General features: G+C 38.0%; 1 protein-coding gene across 17 annotated transcripts in view; it reads left to right on the top strand.

The window, feature by feature from the left end:
• The window catches only part of FTO (FTO alpha-ketoglutarate dependent dioxygenase), a 247,898-nt gene that overhangs the window by 89,694 nt on the left and 139,823 nt on the right, over positions 1 to 18,381 (top strand). The window lies entirely within an intron of this gene.

The following is an 18,381-nucleotide window of genomic DNA, read 5'->3' as shown; positions in this document are numbered from 1 at the left end:
GGGCTATGAATCTGTTACTGTGAATCTGTGATGCTCTTCTGCTGACTCCTTCCATAAGCAAAATTCATACAATTAAATTAGTTACTACCCAGTCAAAGCATGCTACTTGAAATAAGTGTAAACATGTACATCAGAAATACCAAGTATCTCTATCCTGTATTAATTTTACCATTTTATATCCTTTGTCTTATACTTGCAATAAGTCAATATGCCTGTATGAGCCATGTCAGCGTTTGCTATTTCAAGAATTACTTGCATTTTTTCAAATATATTTTAATCAAAAAACATTTTACTGTGTATTTGCACAGTACAACTTCTGAATAGAAGACACCACTTGGGTCAGAAGATAGTAGGTAGGTATGGTGTTTGAACTGGTTCTCCAGTTTCTGGTTTCCTGAGGATATATGTGATTGCTCCAATATAAATGTTTAAGATCACAATGACAGCTGTGGAAATTAAACATAGCCAGCAAAATCTATTTTCTGTCTGGTCAAGTAAAGGAAAGGATGGATGAAAAAAATTCCCTGGGCAAATGAATTCTTATGAACAGTGGTGAATCTTTTCCTTCTGCTATATTAATGTTATTGTATTCTCCAAAAAGTAAGTCCAGCTTGGGTTTCTTTATATGTTATTCATGTGAAAGTTTATCATTTAATGGTGAAAAACTTGGAATATGATTCCTAGGCCATATTGTAGAACACAGTGCAAACTTTAAATACAGAGAAAAAGTGCCCTTTAGGATGGTTTCCAGAGCAGTTGCAATGACCTGAGAATGGAAGAGGCTTCATAATTCTATGAATATCTGGAAGGAGGAGGATTTCTGTTTTCCTCAAAATCTTGTTTCTTGTAACTTATTATGAATAGGGTTCTGTTTCCTGAGGCTGCAGCAATATTAAGCTTTACCTTATCTTATTTTAAAACACCTCAAAATGTTGAGTCTTATACAGAGATTCTGTTTTTAAATACAAATCTTGATACCTGCTTCAGAGGTTATGTTAATGCAGAAAATGCTGAATTTTCTCATACAGACTATATAGGAGTTCTGCACTGACAGAGAATAAGCAGAGAAGCTCCCCTGCTGGAAGGTAAATCTTTGAGACACATTTATTGCATTATTTCTTTTTTCCCATCCTGAGGTACTTTCCTGGCTTCTGTACTCCCGGGAGGATTCATTTTCCCTTCTAGCTTCTCCTCAGTGTCTACCTGCATCTTCGCCAAGCGTGCTCACTCCTGACAAGTGGTTCAAGCCCACCGTCTGCACACTTGAGAGGAGCCCAGATGCCTCTGCCTCTTCGTGTGGTTCATTCCGTTCAGGCTTGGAGCACTTGAGCATGCTGTTGTCAGTGAGCTTACCCTGCTCCTCTACGGCCCAACTCTTTCTTGTTTCCACGGCAACTTCTTAAGTAACTCCATCTAACAGAGTATTTTCCCTAGCAATTTGCTGTTAGAAGTAATTTGATAGTCTTCTTGTGAACTATAGCAGTCACTGCCTGTTTCTGTTTGAGCCAAAGACTCAAAACGAGCTATGGAGTACTTCGTTGTCGCATTTACTGTGTTTGTGGTGGTTTTTTTTTTGCCAACATAGGGGAATTCATGTAGGTTGTAGCTCAGAAATGAGTCTATGGGTTGTTATTTGTATATTCTAAAAAAGACATTTTATTCTGACTGTTAGGTTATGGAGACTTTTTTTTTTTTGTGGAAAAAGCTCTCTTTAAAAGAAAAAAAAAGTTTATTGCAAAGTAAATGGTTAAAACTGAGCTGCAGTTACTTGAAAGAGACAAATATACATTCATTATTTCCTGACTATGTTGTTTTTATGGGCAAGCAAAGGAAGCAATGGCTGGGTGTCATTAAGGAGTAGCTAGTGGAAAGTGGTGAAATGAGCAATGAGACTTGTAAAGTGTCATGAAAACTGAAACACCAGGGTACAAAGTACCGCTTATCCTCACAGATATGGATACCATATGGCAACATTAAGGGAAATGGGGAGTAGGAGACAAGAATCCTATTATTTCTCACACTTTCATTTGCTTGCTATTTGCTCTGGGCAAATGACTTAAGAAGTTGTGCATGAACCTTCCTCTGTTACGGTATTTACTGACAAGACACCTGTCTTCCCGGTCAGGCTCCTTGAAGTTTCTTTGGTGTCATTCCAGCTTTGGCACTTCTGATTATAATTTTTATTGTTCTTGTTCTAGAATCATTATTTTTGTAACTGTTCCGAGGTTGAAATCTATATTCGTTTTCACATGCTATAACCCTGTGTTCTCGTACAGCATTTCACTTTTTTCCTTATTTTCCTCAGAAAAGGCAACCTGCTATGATGGCGTTACTGCTATCCCTAAAATCTCTTTTTGGCCTTCTCTATTTTTCCTTACTTTGTCTTTCTCTGGAGCTCTTTCCATGACTCTCATACATGACTTTGTAATCGGATGGATTGATTGAGGGTACTTTAATGCAATATATTGAAAGCTTCTGGAAGGACAGCTATGTGCTCTGTGCATCTTTGGAAGGATGCATAGGAGAGAGCAGCCTTTATCAGCTCTGTAGGGACTGCTTCAGCTGTGAAAAGATTTTTGTCACCTTCTCAGCTGTTTCTTTCTTCCCACTTCTAAATTACACACCAATCTACTTGCCGGAATTTTCTTAACTTGTAACTATTTTGTATTAATTTCATATTTCTCTGAAAAAAAAAAAAGTCTTCCTTAAAATTTGCTAAGCTTAAGTCTACCAATGTTCAATACATTCATCTTAGTTTTAATAGTTGTTTAAAATATAATTCTAGCATCTCTCTGTTTTGGTCTTCTAAGAGTTCAGCGTTTGCCAAAGTACACTCAAATTTCCTCTTCTGATGACATCCTCCAAAGTTAATGGTTTGTTTTTGTGACCAAAACAGAATGTTGTACAACATGCAAAACTGGAGAGAGCACACCTCGCTGGTCTCTTTAACCATTACGTAACATCAAAACTCTCAGCTGAGGGGCCCGTTTCTGTATTTGGTTTTGCACTTATCTAAGGTGGTGCAAATAAGCAGCTCTTTGATGGAGTCAAGTAAGATAACATGATTATAAGGGAAGGTCCTTTTGTCATTGCAATGGTTGCTATATCAAGAGAGAACAAGAAGCTTCACTGAAAAGGGTGAATGGGGAGGGCAAGAAAATTGCACAGAATTTAGCAGAAGATGTTATAAAGGGAGCTCTTGAAGCGTAAGGTTTATTCTTAGTGTGTTGTTATTCTGAAAATTAACACTTCATATGTTATATCAAGCTATATAGTGGGCATATAGTGGTGATATCACACGTAAGCTCACACATGAAGCTATATAGCCTTCTCTTAATTTTAGCATCACAAAGAAGTGCAATTCATTGGTTCTCTATTGTAGAGTTTAGTGCAAATACTTGACATTTCCAGTGATCTAGGAAAGATGGCACTTTAAGAGGCATTTCATAGTTGCAAGGATCACTGTTGCACCAGTGTAATGTTTTTGCAGTGCTTTGCTCAGTAGAGCACTAGCCTATTTGTGGGGAAAAATGTCCAAAGCACATCCTAACTTCTGTTTTCGAAAGAAGTGCTCAATATGACATACAAAGCATTAGGGGATAGAATCAACCCAATACATTCTCAATTTCAGATACAGGGAAAAATCTGAAATATGAAGCTATTCCCACCAGAAATGTTGTAAATCTTACAAAATATATAAGCTTTCCTCTTCGACATACATCAAAGGCATAAAGCTTGGGAGATTAAAATATGTTTTTAATCTTGGTTTGATGAGCAAAACTTTCAACATAATATTTATTATGAGAGGCTCTACTTGTTGCCTCTTCCCTTTGTTCTGTTTATATATGACTTCCTTTCTTCCAAAGAAGTAGGAAGTATCGCTTTCACAAAGCCAAAGGATATTGCAATGGTTTGTTCATTTAAACTGAATCATAGGCCCACGTGGCAGACACAAACTTTTCTTTTATTGTCCTGGGTCCCAGAGGAAGAGCAATGCTTTCTGATGGCTTCCCATGAATGCCTTTCATTTGTGGAGGAGTTTCAGTGGCTTATGCTGACTATGCAAAGATCAAACAGGCAGGAAAACTGTGGTTTTGAGAAACTTAGCCAAGATCTTTGTTATTTTCTCAGAAGTTTTTCTTCTCTAACCCTATTTTTTAAGGACAATATTAGGACAATTGGTTGTAGTGACTGGTGGAAAACAGCTTGTTGCATCATTTTCTGTTTAACATTTAAGTATTTTCTTACTTATTAGAAAATTCGTAGGCATATATAATGAAAATACTAACCATAATTGCAGTCTTTCTTTATTGCATTTGGAATCAATGGTATCCAAAATTAAGTTTAAAAAATGTTGTGGCTTCTTGGTCCTGCAATCTGATCTATATCGGGACACTGTGCCTGCAGTTTTTTTTGCTGAAATCACGCAGGTTTTGCCTGGGCACAAAGGTCTGTCAAACAGATTTGATTACAGGATTTGACCTATTGAAATCTCTTTTGTTTCAAGAACAGTTTCTTTTTTTCTTAACAGTTTTTTTTTTTTTAGCTTTCTTCATAAAGATTTCCATTTTGCTTAGCTGTTAGCAAACATAAGTATTGGAAAGAGATGTGCAGACCACAACATCTTTTTAACTGCAATGATGGCGTGTTTTGCTAGCAATACACAATTTTCATTGTGTTGCTCGTACAAAACCTCATGTTTTTCATACAAATTTAGGTTTTGCTGAAGAATTATTTCAATAAAACCAGAATGCCTTAAGTTTCTCAAGTAAAATACGTAGCATCTTTAGAGGTCAGATGTAGCTGAAACTTGAACAGCTGTACAACATGCATCCTAGATTGTTTTTAATTGTCTTCCCTTTCTCTAACAGCAGTAATTCTTGTTTATATTGTCAAGAACCTTTCCACTGAGCACAAGCGCACCATACTTTAAGGTCGCATGCTTAACCCCACTGCAGGGTTACAATGTAAATGGGCCCCCTTTGTTTTCATTAATGTGTGATGGGTGGATGCAAGGCAAGGCTGTTCACAAGGCTTAAATAACTTATTGTAAAAGTGTCTTAAAGAAAGCATATTTCGTCTCCATACCACAGTTGTTTAGCATTACTCGTGTTCATCCAACCAACAGCCAGTTTGGCAATGGATTTTGAGTGTAATTTTGTTCTTTTGACCTGTGATATTTTTATTTTTTTTAACTGAGCCAATGAATTCACCTCAAATAACAAAACAAAGGTTTTCCTCTTTCCTAACATCCTAGAAGTAGTAAACAAAGCTTACACTGTTTTTCTTTTACACGACAATTTACCAGTTGCTATTTATGTGTTGCTGTAGAGGTTTTAAGATTGACTATGTAAAAAATGTCAAAATAAGTTAGTATGTCTAGTGTTTTTAATCAGTTGAAAAATGAATTAAGTATATCCAAAATGTTTTGGGGAGATTTCAGTCTGTTTGGTGCTTTTCTATCTGTAGTCACAGGTATGGAGGAAAGATACAGTTGAAATTTTCTGGGTTATTTTGGCTTTGATTATCTAGAATTTGCCATGAATCCCAAGATGCTAGGACATTTCAAAACAAATTCTAATTATAATCTGTGGCTGGCATATGCAGTTGGTTTAGTAGGCCAAAAAAGTTGCAGTCATGCTTTTTTTTTTTTTTTTTTTTTTTTAAGATATCTCAGTTCTAGGTTGTTTCCTTTTTATTCGTTTATAATTTTGGACCATGAATTTAATTTGATTCATATCTACTTTTAAGATGTGTAGACTTATACTAGCACATGAAGAATACATACGTATGAGTGTGATCCTCCCAGTGTGAGAAATCTGAAGATTGTATGCAATGGTTTCTATGTATTGAATATGTAAGCACTGAAGGAACAAGGCAAGGGGGAACTACTCTTTCTAGAAGATGAAGCAATGACAAATCCTTATCAAACAGCACTGTTCTGAATGCTGCAAATTGTAGCTTACTTGGAATAGTACTTTGTGGGCTCTCAGATTGTGTTACCCAGACAGAAAATTATTTTTTGCTTACCATCTTGCTGTTGAGACAAAAGAGGTGTTTTTCTGAGATGAAAACTCTTCAGTATGAGATTAAGTTCACAGAATTTGGTTGCTGTATTTTAAAACACATAAGCCATGAAATTTGATTAGATATATATATCAAAAATTGCATGATAACAACTTAAATAAAAATGTAAAAGGGGTGGAGGGTGATGGTAGTAAAATCTGAAGTCTAAATATTGAAGAAAGCCCCATTTTTGATCCAATTAAATCTTTTTGCTTCTAAAAAAGAAAAATACTTCTATGTACCATATGAATAGGTTGGATTATTGTTCACGTAGTCTGTATCTCTTATTTGTGGACTCCAAATACTGTGAAATGTGATTTGCCCTGTGCTGTTGTGCTAAAGCAGAATGTGAAGTGGATAGACAATAATATTAAATGGAGACTTATAGCTGTGGTATAACTAGTCCCGATGCATCTTTAAGGTAGAAGTTGTGGTATGTGAAGAACACAGGTCAAACCTTCTTCCACATACTGTTAACTTCCATTTCTGTAGCAACGCAGGTCAGAAAGCTTTCTTTTTTAGCTTAATGGAGAACATCTCCATTGTGCCATGTCCTCACTACGTGTTTGTTAAAGATGCTTGGCCCATATATGTTGTTACATCCTTGACATTGCTGTAACTTCTACTGGTGGATTAAGCGATCCTTCCCAAAGGGTGCAGAGGTGATTAGTCAGCCACCTTTGACCTCTCTCTTAAGCTGGACTTTGCAGCTGAACTTGAGAACCCCTCTCTTGTTTCATGCACTAATAGAAGCAAACACAAGTGAATGGTAACACCAGAACTGCAAATGCAACAGTGCACTGTACTGAATGTGTTGTTGTAGAGTATAGCAGAGTAACTGTGCCTTCTTTTTTCCAAATTGTACTGTCGTAGTTTGTGAGCACATCATGCAAATGTCATATTTGCTGAATTACCAAAGTCTTCAGCAAATGACTTTTTATTCAAAATGTAATTGGTATGCATATGTTCGGAGAGATCTGTTGATTGCACTGTTTGTTTTCTTTGTTAGGCATATGAATCTTAGGGTAAAGTTTTTTTTTCCTGATTGAATGATATGTCACTAATGAAAATTATCTGAATAATAATTTTTACTGTGTAGTGAAGTTACCAAATAGTTGGCCATTCAAGCTTTAAAATATTTCTCTAGTATTCATCTATAAATAGTCTAATGTTCATGAAAAATGAACATGACAAAATCACAACATTTAGAACCTGAGTAGACTATAACTTGAAATATTTCCTGAAAAAGATTTTTTGTTGTTGTTTTTTTTTTTTAATGCACTAGTAGGTGACAAAGGAAATCTGAAAATTTTCTGAACTGATTTATTTTTCCCCTGAGCTACTTGTTCTTTCTATGTGTGTACTTTTAATTGTTGGGTTAATTAGTTGATAATCTTCCTTTTTAAGGATGAAAAAATGAACCTTTTATTTTCTTTCTCCTGAGGAGATAAATTAATTACTGAGAGCTTGATTGCTCCCTTCCAAAGAGCGAGAGAGAGCAAAAATCCTTCCTCAAAATCACAATGAAATGAAAACAGACCCATATGAGAGGGAGACCAGGAAATATTAATGGAAGACAAGCAGTATTTTGATAGAGTGGGCTATTAGCTTGTTGGTACTTGTCACATCCATATAACCGTGACATTAGATCGTTCCGATGAAAGGGAAACGTGCAAAATACCCGTATAAAGTCCAGGAAGTACAGCGCATAGCACTCTTTTTTTACTGAAACATAAATTTATCAAAATAACATAATCAATAATTGGCTATAGTTTGCATTAACCAGTTTTTAAAATGCAGGTTTTACAGATGTATCACACTCAGAGGAACACTAAGTAGTGAGAAAGTTTCTAAATTCCTGGCCTGGTGGTGGTGGATGAGAGCTGTGGCAAGCGGCCTGTCCTCTGGAGGAGCAGAGGCCTGCGAGCACCACATGCGAGTGCTCCAGCTTGGCAGCGCCAGCCGCTGCGGTCGAGTCTGACAAAATGGAGACTGCACGTGTGCCGTCTGTGAGAAGAGTATACCAAGGTACTCGTACAGAATCAGGCAGAGCTCACTTTGAATCACAGAGTGGTTGAGGTTGTAAGGGAGCTTCTGGAGATCATCAAGTCCAAAGTCCCTGCTCAAGTGGGGCCTCCTAGAGCACAGTGCCCAGGTTTGTGTCCAGATGGATTTTGAGCATCTCCAGGGAAGGAGACCCCACAGCCTCTCTGGGCAACCTGTTCCAGTGCTCTGTCACCCTCACTGTAAAGAACATTTTCCTCACGTTCAGACAGAACATCCTGTGCAGCAGTTTGTGCCTGTTGCCTCTCGGCCTGTCACCGGGCTCTGCTAAGAGTCTGGCCCCACTGTCTGGACACCCTCCCTTCAGAAACGTACACACGTCAATCAGATCCCCCCGAGCCTTCTCTTCTCCAGGCCGAACAGGCCCGGCCTCAGCTTTCTCTTACATGAGAGCTCCAGTTCCTTAATCATTTCTGCAGCCCTTCACTGGACTCGCTCCAGGAGCTCCGTGTCCCTCTTGTACTCAGGAGCCCAGAACTGGACACAATACTCCAGGTAAGGCCTTAGCGGGCCTGAGTAGAGGGGGAAGATCACTTCCCTCAGCCTGCTGGCAACACTCTTCCTAATCCACCTCAGGACACCATTGGCCTTCTTGGCCACAAGGGCTGGCTTACGGTTGTCCACCAGGACCTGCAGGTCCTTCTTCACAGAGCTGCTTTTCAGTAGATCAGCCCCCCACCTGTACTGGTGCTTGGGGTTATTGCTCCCCAGGTGCAGGGCCCTGCGCTTGCCTTTGCTGAATTTCAAGAGGTTTCTCTCTGCCGAGCTCTCCAGCCTGTCGAGATCCTACTGAATGGCAGCATAGCTCTCCTGGGCATCAGCCACTCCTCCCGTTTTGTATCATCAGCAAATTTGCTGAGGAGGCATTTCTATTCCTTCATCCAAGTCATAAGTTAAACAACACTGGACCCAGTATTGACCTGTGAGGGACACTGCTAGCTACAGGTCTCCAGCTAGACCCTGTGCCAGTGATCACAACCATCTGAAACCTGTTTTTCAGATAGTTCTCAATCCGCCTCACTGTCTGCGCATCCAGCCCATAGTTCCTGAGCTTGTGTGTGAGAAAATCATGAGAGACATGCTGAACTCAGGATGAAGTGTGTAAGACTTTGTTCCTACACGTGCTCTGAGTGCAGGAGAAGTAAGTAATTGCCTGCCCTCCCAGAAGGAATCTGTATTTATTGTAAGTATTGTAAGTATTATATCTGAGGTTGTAACTATACATATTTTGCGTGACTGATGAGAATTAACTCGATAAACTTTTTCTGTTTGTGTTCCTTTGTTGGTTCCTTTTTTTTTTTAGTTTGTTAGTGTGTAGTATGTATGTATGTGTGTGTTACTATGCTTAGACTGCACATCCTCAGCGCTGGGCCATCACCATTTGTAGGGCTATATATTAAGTACCCAGCTATATATTAAATGCGTAGCATATTCTTTTATGTAAAACAATGGAATGAGAGGAGGATGGGGGACTAAAATCAGATTACCTACTTTTCAGTTAAGGAACAAAAATCACAATTTGCGTAGTAGCAGATTACCAAAAGCTATTGTCATGATCAATGTCTAGCAATGAGTGGTGTCATCCTGCTTGCTGCTTGACAATGTCGTATTCCCCATGCATTAAATGAATAAGCATAGGATATCAGGTTCTGTTTGTTTTCATCTGTGGTCTTCCCAGGGGCTTGTTCTAAATTCTTTTTCTCTCCCTTTTGCCATGACAGCTTGTATGTATTACTGCCCTTACATGAATATGAATTTTAAATCTACATAAAGGTGTGTCATGGTGCTACTGGGGGTAATGAAACTGTTACTTGAGTCAAATGTGACAAAACTTCATTTCTGAAACAACTTAGTGAGAGTCCCATTATCACAGGGATATTCATAGACCCAGTGCCTTTAGTACTGTGAGGATGATAAAGGCATTGAAACCCATATGTCACTGGAAGATATGATTCAGCTGTATGTGGTTATCTTGCATATGTACTAAATTGCTATTCTGCTATGGCATGTCTTAGACAAAGCATGCCCACAGGCACTTCTGGACATAAGTGGCTTGCTATTTCATTTGATTGTAGCTAGCAGCTTCTTCATTCTGCAGTGTTTAACCCATTCTGTAACTTGAATCTTCGTGTTTTAAATTATTTCAGTAAAACTAATGACACCAAGAGTATGTCCCAAATATCTGCACAATTTTTTACAAGGCATTGTGCTAGAAAGTGTAGTGGCTAGGGTGGTGGTGGCTTGATGGCAACAGGTGGTGGCTTCAGTGATGAGAGAAAAATGTTGGTATTCAAGGCTTTTCCATACTAAAAAGCTACTAAGGTAGGCTGTTCAAGGAAATCAATAGTACGGCAGATTACACTTCTAGTGTAAACACTGAAAGATAGTCACAAACAGAAATGCAATCATGAATTCAGAATCTAGGCTCACTGTGTTCCCATCTGAGGAATGGAGAATATGAGGAATCATAGTTTGGGGAAGTTTAAAAATATTTTCTCATGTGACCAATAGTATTAAGCTTAGTGATTCCAGTTTGTGTTTTGAGTGCTGCAAAGGCTCTAGTTTGGAGATTTTGGTACAAGTCTGTAAATATTTTAAAGGAAGCTTCTACATAGCTTACCATACAAAGTCTTCAGTATAAATTAGATGAGTCAAAGCAAAGCCTTGCTTACATATAGAATTATTTGATTGGAATCAGTAAAATTATATAAGTATTTAATTCAAAATAGTATTCATTTCAATCAATTCAGCCATTTACTGTACAATTCTTCTGTGCTTGTTTAGAACTGTGTGCAATCAATGATGAAGGTTGTGTCAGCTTGCTGAGCAAAGTAGTGCAGGTTGTACTCCCTGTGATTCAGTATTGCCAAAGGTAAGCTGTCCAGAGCGCACATTAGTGAAGTGAGTCTTGTATTGCATTTTAGCTGATTTCAGCGATAGTAAATAATCACTGAAGCATATACTGCTGAGCACTCCTTCAGATCTTAAGTGTTCGGCATAACTACTGTTTGCATGTGACCAAAATGGGAAAAAGGGAGGTGTATACAAAGGAGTGAATTATAACAAAGAGCACTTTCTGCTTCAGTTCTTGTTCAGAAAACATATGTTCAGCCATGCAGGCAACAGTTGGGGTAAAGACACACTGTAGGTTTGGAAACAAAAGGCACGTTCTTTTCTTGAATTCACAATGTTTTCAAACATATTCACTTGTTGGGGACTAGCCTGTCAGCTGTATCTTCTTGCAAGCGTGATTTCTTTTTCCTGACTTCTTTCAAAAGCTTTTTCCCCCACAATGTTTTACACTTCATATAATCCACTATGCATGGTAGGCCTGCTTCTGTCTTTGTGCTATTGATCATTCAGAGGTGGAGGGGCCGTGCTCTGGGAGAATGTGGCTAAAGGGTAACCTTTCACTCACCCATACATCTGAAGGTGCTAAGCCACTCTTATTCCAAACATTGTGAGTGGGTCAGTTGCTGAACTGGTTAGTGCAGCAAAAAGATTTTGAAAGTGTTGGTCTTTATACTTTTTTTCAGATTTTTCATTGTAACCACATTGAATTATCCAGCAAAAAAATTAGTTGGTTTTTTTTTTTTTCCCTCTGCTGGAAATTTGTTCAGTTTTGGCATGCCAGAATAATGTAAAACTACTTGGTCATAGTTTTGTCTCAATTCTGTTTTCCTAAATATATGGTTCAAGACCCCAGTATAGATAGAATTATATAGGCATAAAGGTAATTTCCTTTCTCATGTAGGAATAAGCTCTGCCTATTTTACTTTATGACCTTTAAATTCATACAGCTAGAGAATGTATTGCTTTAGCTCTGCAGAGGTAGTTAAATGGTACAACTTTTTAGTGTAGGCGAGACCTAAAGTTTTTATAGAAATGTTTGTGATCTACTCTCTGTAGGTTTTTCTAGGTCGAGCTACTCATCTATCAAGTCAGGTATTCATCCTTTGTTGTCAGCAGTGAATACCTCAAAGAGAGACAGAGCTCCCTACATTTTAATGCATGTAGGCTTGTTGTATTTAGAGCTTAAGCATATGTCTAACTTCAAGCATTCTACTCTATAATTGGGTTATGTACTTGCTTAGTTTAGATGTGCTTAAGTGCTTTAGCTGATTGTGTGCTTCTGAATGTAATGGTAGAGGAGAGTCCATGATCTTTGTGAAAACTTGAGACTTTGTTCCCTTTACCCTACAAAAAAACAAATCTTTCATAACATTCTCCATTTCTTTATATTTTATTTAAATATAGGCATACTATTTGACTCATTTTAATGTTGGAAGTAGTCTATCAATTTTAGCTCATGTTTTCTCTCTCTTTAGTATCTTACCTCCGTATGAATTTCTCATCTTTTTATATGCCAGTGTTTCATGTAAAAGTAAAAACAGTTACAAAGTGTTATATTGGCTTTTGGATTATTCATGTATTCTGCTGGAGTGTTAGTATTGTTAGCTGAATTCAGCAGCCTGGACAATTACTGCTAATGAATGTCCAATTATTAGGATTTCCCACATAAGGCCTTTCAGAGCATGAAGGTAATTTAGACAACTAGAAAATCCACAGACAAGAAAACTCTATGTAAATATTTTCCAACTGGAAGGTGCCAGCAAATACATCCTTGCCAACATATGTCAAAACTGCCAAAAGATCTGAGGATGGGGATTAACTTTTTAGCACTGTCATCTTAAGAATCCTGACAGGGAAACATTATTAAATGTTTTTCTTGACTGAATATGACTGAAAAGATGTTAACGGTAGATAAAACTAGTATAAAGTAGTTAATGATAGTGACATATATTCCAAGTCTGCATCTTTTTCTTTTCATTGAGCTCTGTCAGACATCCCAGAGAATACCACAGTTTTAAAATAAATTGGCCTTCCTTCTCAAATGAAAGTTGATGTTTTGTCTCCAGTCTGATAAAAGAAAACACACACTAGTGTATTGCGTTCTTTCAGGAATTTTTTTGTTTTGTTTTATAGGCTCTTTAAAAGTAAATTGTTTTAGATGTTGCAGTGACTTCTCTGACTCTCAGGAAGAAAACAGTTAATAATGATTTCTTTCCTTTCAGCTCCCTTGAGCCTACCTTCGTTGTACAGTTTGCATATAACAGCTAGTAAGAGTAGAATGTAGTGAACCTTAAACAAATCTATTAGGATCACCATGGCAAGAAACTGGGAAAATGGCAGGAAAAACGAACAATGATTTTGTAAACCCTCCAAAGGTCAGAAAAAGGCTTTCAGTAAGTATGCAGAGGCTAGAAATCAAATCCCATTTCCTATCATAAGAAACCAGTTGTTTTAGCAGCAGTGGTTAATGTACTGTATGTGAAAGATTTAAGACTAGTTGGAAAGCTTTGCTTCTGTTTTATTAGGCTGCTATTGAAAAGCCAACAGCATAACTTCAACTAGGTGCTTTGAGATTTCTTAATGGGCTGTCAAGGGCAAGACACCAGGTCTGTGCTATACTAGCTCTTTCCTGTACATTAAAACAACAGGGGCCAAATGATCATATACAGAAGTATGAATTACTTGATGCTTTCTCTGTTCCATATGGTCAGCCATGTCTTTGGCAATTAATCATGTACAGAATCAGTTGAGTGCTCTCTGAAGCATTGAAGTCAACATTTAGTTGTACCTGTGCCAGTGGGGGCAGTGGGGGTTGCAAGCGTAAAATAGCAGGATGAAGAGCTGCTGGCGCCGAAGCCAGAGCAGCTGGCTTCTATAAACAACACTTTTTTCCTCTTTACCTTTTTTTTTTTTAACTTTCTTTGACAAACATGAGCCATTTTTCAATATCATCCAAAACATGAGGGTTGCTGAGTGAAACTGTGATATCTGGCATAGTGGATTAATAAACAAAAGGCAGAGAATTGGGTTTAATGTGCCCAAATTGCTGGGTGATAACTTAAACCATACTGGCTACTTCCACATCTCAATGAAAATGGCTGCATTTACTCATATTTTAAGTTAAAAAAATTTAAAGCAAAGAAGAAATGAGCAGTGGTTTGTAAGCAATTACTAGCTTTTTTTATCACATGGAAGTTATGACATGTTAAATTAATATGGCTTAATAGATTGCAGGTTCTTTTTGTCTCTAAAAGGCACAGTGTTCTGGTTTTGTAGACTTTCATCAGGGTACACTAACAGCAAAATAGTCACAAAATAACAAGGAAGATGCAGAAAGGCTTAAATTGTAGCCCTGTTTACAGATTTTACACTTGCTGTTTTTCCTTCCTCTGCTAGTTATTGACTGTTGAGAGATGACTGCTACATTAAAGTGGAAGTGATTAGTAAAGATTCAGAAGCTTATCCTATTTAAACTGGTGATGAGTAAATTCAGTCTTTAACTCGGAATGAAAAATCTCATTTGTTGACCCAATAACGTGGGACCAAAAGATGAACTGTCCCAAGTGCCACTTCAGCTCAGACTGAAGGCTAGTTTGTTTGACAGAGTATTAGGCTTTGTGTCTCCAGCTATACATGTTTCTAATCCTGAGAGGTCCGTATTGAAGGAATGGTAATCAAACTTTAAAAGACTAAAAAGGTACCAGCGTGGTTTTTTCGAGTGTGTTACTGAGGATGCTTTGTTTGTTTGTTAAGCAGAATAGTCCCTTATTTGTGTTGGAATATAATTTCTTCTGCTGTGTATGCAAGAAAAAAAAAAGTATACCAGTTATCCTGTTACAATAGCTTTAAGACTAATAAAAAACATAATTTTAAGCGTGCATCCTGGATACAGTAATAGTAATAATAGTAATATATAATTCTAACAGTTTCTATTCAGTCATATGTCACTGATATATTTCATCAGTGGCAATGAGATTAATGTGATATTGGTCTTTTAAAATACATTTCTTGCACAGTAAATATGTCAGTACAGCAATAGATATTTAGTTCTGCCATTGAACCAGGAGGAGGGTAAAGGATATCATTTGCTAAACAGCCTCGCATAGAAGACCAGATTGGCAGCTGCTTTATATATGCATACATAACTTTGGTTTTTTTGAGAGGTGGGTTGTTTGTTGTTGTTTTTTTCCTTATTTTTAAGACTGTGCCATTTGGGAATTACAAAGGAAATGCCCTAAATATTTAAATATATTTATAAGGAAAAATGGGGAAGATTTGAAGATGTTAACATTGCTATTTATTAAAGAGACATGCTGGCCAATGAGACAAGAAGTTGCTTCCCCCAGGTGATAAGCAATTTACGTAATCTTGTTGCTTGGGTTGTCCAGGATATTTTTTTGCCAGCTCAGGAAGCAAAAGAAAGAAAGTTTCAACAATTTGTAAACATTACCACCCTCAAGAATCTGTGAGCCCAAGGATGAGATAAGACAGGCTGTAGGGCTGGCTGCATCGTTTGTTTATTCGACTGTCCTCTGGTCCCAAGTGTGCTGAACAACACTGAGTCAGTGTTGAGTCCAGTTCAGAAAAGTGAAGGCTTCACTCAGCATTGGGCACAGGGGGCCTCTGTAGACAATTATCTGTCATTAAAGAACATTAAAAGGATTGAGACACGGGGTCAGATTTTCTTTGATGGGATGTGCAACTATAGTGATGTTCAAAAGAAGGTCATTCCTGCCCTTTAGAGTAGGGGTGGTATCGGCTGGGTTTCTGATGGATTTTTATCAGTGTTGATGTGAGGAAATGGCTTTCCCAGCTGATAACATCTTTGACCGAGTTTCTTGAACCCTTGACCTTTATCAGTCAAGGTATATATTGAATCCCCTTGTTAAAAATAAATCCCAAAACAAGTTACTTGCAAAACCCAATTTTTCAAAGGAGGGTGTTTTGTAATATAATTTTACCCAGAATGCTGCTTTATTTATTACAATTTAGGATTTTTATTGAGACAATAAGAATAGCGAGTTATTAAGAAATGCCTCTATAAAAGCTACATATCAAACCCTGCATTCGTATTCCAGGTAACCTTACTGCCCTTAGCACTCTTAGGAAACAAGTAAATCAGTTAAATTGCTATGTATTGTTGTTGTATGTTGCTTAATGTACTATTTCACCCTCAAGGTAGCTGCAACAGTACTCGCAGGGCTCAGTAAAGAAGCGTTTATGATGGCAGTGTCAAACTGCACTTGACTTGAACTGTCTGCATCACCAGAGAAATGAAAGGTGTTAACAGAAGTCTGGGGCAATATAGTTGTTCTCTCAGTAAAAATTAAATTATGCTCAATTTCCAGAATTATGATATAGAAGAAGGGGACTTAAGTTAGTGGAATGCAGTACCAAAGTTGCAATTTGACTGGGCCATCAGCATTCATACACAAGCATTACGTGACTCTGAATATTTGGAGAAGTGGTCACCCAGCTTTGCAGACTGATAAAACTCCAATGACATCCTCTTTTGATCAAATTTTAACTCAAAAGTCCTTTGCAACTATCAGTTCTCTATGGTCTACACTTTGGGAACCACTTATTTAGGGGATCTTGATGCTTTTTGCTTGCAAATAACTGGTCTATCAGATTTGTTGGGCATTGCATCATTAAACTTTGTGGCTTTTCTGCAGTCTTGGAGGGAAATAGAGTTCTACACCATCACCAGCTTCACCATCTCCTGTGGATTTCCCTGTCCCATTGTGATTAATAAGGGTATCCAAGAATTCTGAAAGGGAAATCCTGGTATACTGCGACCTGGTGGTGCGACCAGTCTGATCGTGCTATTATATGGAGATAAGTTTTACCTGTAGTGCTGTGTCAAAAGTCTTGAAATACAAAAGTTAGAGCCTTAAGAGGCATATTTATTCTGAATGGCAAGGACTGTTCATTTTCATCTCTTGCATGATGTACATCTCTTCATCTCATGTGAGTGTGTTCTCACGTGTTGAAGTCCTCTATCAAATCCTGCTTTAACTGTGCAGTTCCTGGGAGTGAGCCTAAGATCAGGCCTGTTGAAGTTGGTGGATAGTAGAGCTTGTGGAAAAGATGTTGTAGGTCAATGCAAGGGAAACCCATGTCAGAGAATCCTTATCTGAAATTACTCCCTGGCTTTTTGTTTGCTTTGTAATGTCAGAGCAGGGTCAAGAATGCGATCTGTATAGACAGAGTTTTGGACGTTTGGTGGCTTTTTTGTTTATGTTTTGTTGTTTTTTCATTTTTTTTAAGAAACTGTTCTTTCTGATATGTAAGTTTGATATGATGGGGTAAGGCCTTTTGGTAGGCCAACTGATAGAGCAGGGAGGTGGAGCGGAAGATGGATGCTTTGTGGTCTTTGTTATCTGATGTTGGTGTAATAAAAGCATTTTCTATATGTATACATGTATATTTATACATATATGTATATATGTACACATTTTCTATATGTATTACACTTGTCTTTTGGAACCATCATTTTTGGTAGCAAGGCCACTGCTACTTCGCATAGCTTAACAAGTGTATAATCTGCATATTCTTCTATCTCATTGAAAAAGAATGCCAGACCAAGAACAGATCTTCCTGTTTTCACAACCTGAAGATAATGACCATTTATCTCACAGAAGCTCCAGAGGAATCTGTGCATGTCCATTTGGGCAGGACAGACTGAAGTGTACTGTGATGCTGAGAAGGAGGCTGTATGCCATGCCTGTTCGTCATGTTGCCATAAAAGAGGCCATGCTGGGGGAAGCATTTATAGTTATTGGTGATATTTGAGTTGAGTTTTGAAACTCACTTCCATAAGTGCTCAAGTTAGAAACATATTTTTAGCCGCCTTTTCAATGGAATAAACTAGGTTTATGTAAGGATTCTGTCCATTTAGTCGCATTCTTCCCAAAAGCATTTAGATACTTTGGTCTGGTTGCGGAATATGTGACTGAAGTTTAGAGTATCAAAGATAATTAAGTGAAAATCAGAGGCTGTTTAAGGAGAGAAAGAAAAATAAATTATTCCCACTGAAGGAGAAGACTTCAGCATGGACTCAAGCTCTGTGGTGTGGTTGGACTGCTGCCTGTGCAAGTCAGCACAGCAGCGTACATGTCAGTTGAGTGAGCATCAGCACGTTCTGGTTTTGTCCCAAGTTTGCAGCCATGGGAAGCGTAGGGGAAAGAAGAGGAGGAAACTGTGAATGAGTTTGTAGTAGTAGAATGCAAAGGAGGAGTGATGGACTTGGAGTTGACTGGCTGGGTGGCTGAAGGACAGATCTGCAGTTTTGTTGGTTTAACTGTTAATGCGACATTTGGAAAGGCCAACAACTTGAGCTCTGCAGGGACTGAGCGTTAGCCTGCTCCACAGCGAAGTCTGCTGTATGTATTTTTT

The sequence above is a fragment of the Anser brachyrhynchus genome, assembly GCF_964034855.1.
Source record: "Anser brachyrhynchus genome assembly, chromosome: 12".
NCBI classification, from domain to species: domain Eukaryota; kingdom Metazoa; phylum Chordata; class Aves; order Anseriformes; family Anatidae; genus Anser; species Anser brachyrhynchus.
Note: the sequence above shows the minus strand (reverse complement) of the source record. Positions and strands in the feature narration are given on the sequence as shown.